Genomic DNA, 2,602 nt, shown 5'->3' on the forward strand with positions numbered 1-2,602 from the left:
TTAAACTCGCCCTGCTGTGACTTATAAACAGCTAAATAAAAATAAAACCTCAAAATCCACAAAGAACATTTGTAGAACAATTCTGAAATTGTTCTAGAAGAAATGCCTGAAGAACAATTCTGAAGAATTGTTCTAGAAGAAATGCCCATTTATTTATTTACCACAGTAGGGTGAACTATTTAAAACTATTTAATTTTAGTTTTTTAGACGAAATACTATCAAATTTTAATATCTGCAATTTATTGGTTATTGGCCGTAGCATAAAATTAATTGTCGGCTTGCCTGTATCATCCATCTCATTTTAAAGGAATAGTTCACCCAAAAATGAAAATTTTGTCATTAATTACTCAGGCTCATGTCGTTCTAAACCCGTAAGACTTTCGTTCATCTCAGGAACACAAATTAAGATATTTTTGATGAAATCCGAGAGCTCTCTGATCCTCCCATAGACAGCAATGATCCTTATACGATCAAGGCTCAGAAACATATCAAGGAGATCGTTAAAATAATCCATGTGACATCAGGGGTTCAACCGTAATATTATGAAGCTACGAGAATACTTTTTGTACGCAAAGAAAAATAACGACTTTATTCCACAATTCGTCTCCTCCGCGTCACACTATAGTGCCATTTTGGAGAGTATCACATACATTTTGTGTTCAGAAGATGAACGAAGGTCTTACTGGTTTGGAACGACATGAGGGTGAGTAATTAATTAATGACAGAATTTTCATTTTTGGGTGAACTATCCCTTTAACTAGTCAAAACTCTAGCGTTTTTAAAGTGCTATACTTTTCATCCGCTTTTATATCTAGAAACCAAGCTGACATGAGTTTGTTAAAATAAATAACCTGTTGAGGTAATATAAGTAGCTTATGTTTATTTTTATGTGCTATCCATTACAGAACTGGAATGTTTTTGTGCGTGATGGAGAAGTCAGTACTCACAAATTTCTACCCAATAATATATATATATATGGTTGAAAAACAGGCTCCTTTGCCTTTAAGACACCTGAGTTTGTTTGTCTACCTCAAGTTTTTAAAAATTCTCAAAGAAAGACTTTCTTAACCTGTTTATGGATAAAGAAAATAATTATCATCAAAGCTCTCTTTATCATCCACTGTTGAGTGAACCAAACCATCTTAAAAAGGAACTAAATGTGTTAAGGCATTAAAACATGAAATGAAATAAAAAATGAAAAAAGTAATTTACATTTTTATTTTAAATTACATTTTTTATTGAATTTTTACATATTAAAAAAAAATAAAGACGTAATTTAAAAAACAAACTGATACAGGAAAATGTAAGTATTTACAAAGTTACAATTTTATAGATATTCGTGCATTGTGATTCGCAAGAAAACGTACAATTTGTAATCAAAGGTAAGTGTGAGCAAGTCGTACAAAAACGTACAAATGAGATAAAGTTGCCACCAAGTCAAGTCACCTTAATTTATATAGCGCTTTTAACAATACAGATTGTGTCAAAGCAACTGTACAGCATTAAATACGAAAATAGTGTGTAAATAATGCAAAATGACAATAGATACTCGATTTTCAGTTAAAGGCTGTTCATCATTGAATTCAGTGATGTCATCATAATGACAGAATTTTCATTTTTGGGTGAACTATCCCTTTAACTAGTCAAAACTCTAGCGTTTTTAAAGTGCTATACTTTTCATCCGCTTTTATATCTAGAAACCAAGCTGACATGAGTTTGTTAAAATAAATAACCTGTTGAGGTAATATAAGTAGCTTATGTTTATTTTTATGTGCTATCCATTACAGAACTGGAATGTTTTTGTGCGTGATGGAGAAGTCAGTACTATGTTGCCTCTGCTAATTTTGGATGTTATGTTGCGCGAGTGGCCTTCATGGGAATGTGTCTGTGTTGTGCTATAAATACATGACTTTTCAGACGCTGTAATGTATTCTAGGCCAAGTCCCAAAAAAATAAATAAAGTGGCTTGTGGTATTTTCACCTCTTTTTATCATGTTAACAGACTCACTGCTTAATGTGAAAACAAATTTGTTTATCCTACTTATAAGCACAAGAGAAACATATCAAGCTGCAGTGGCCCTGAGCCAACATGGACATTTATAGCTTTGGATAGATGTCACTTTCTTACTGTTACTGTACGTTATCATTTAATGTAATGGTTCCATGTATGACTAGTTTGGTCAAGCATATGACATTGATATGGATGTAACATAAACTAAAAGCAATACTAGACTCCACATTTGTGGATTCCATCTCCTGTTATTCACTGTGTAACTCCACTTTTTTGCCTCTGGATATTTATCCCAAAGGAATGGAACCAACTATGTTAATTAATCATTTCTGTGCTACATAAACCAGTGTTTTTCCTTTTCTTAAATGCCCCCTCAGACCCTTCAGTATAAGGCCAGTTCACAAACTTTTATGGCTGCCCACTGTCAAAGACATATGCTATTTATATTAATTACATTAAAAATAAAAGAACTGTAAATAATGAAAAGTTCTGTAATTGTTTGAATGTTCTTGAGGTTTTTGTCTTTTTATCACCTTATTACCAGTGAATTTCCTTTTTGGGTGTTTGTGATTTAAAGGTTTTTTAAACATA

The sequence above is a fragment of the Sinocyclocheilus anshuiensis genome, unplaced genomic scaffold, assembly GCF_001515605.1.
Source record: "Sinocyclocheilus anshuiensis isolate Anshui unplaced genomic scaffold, SAMN03320099.WGS_v1.1 scaffold491, whole genome shotgun sequence".
In the NCBI taxonomy this organism is placed as follows: domain Eukaryota; kingdom Metazoa; phylum Chordata; class Actinopteri; order Cypriniformes; family Cyprinidae; genus Sinocyclocheilus; species Sinocyclocheilus anshuiensis.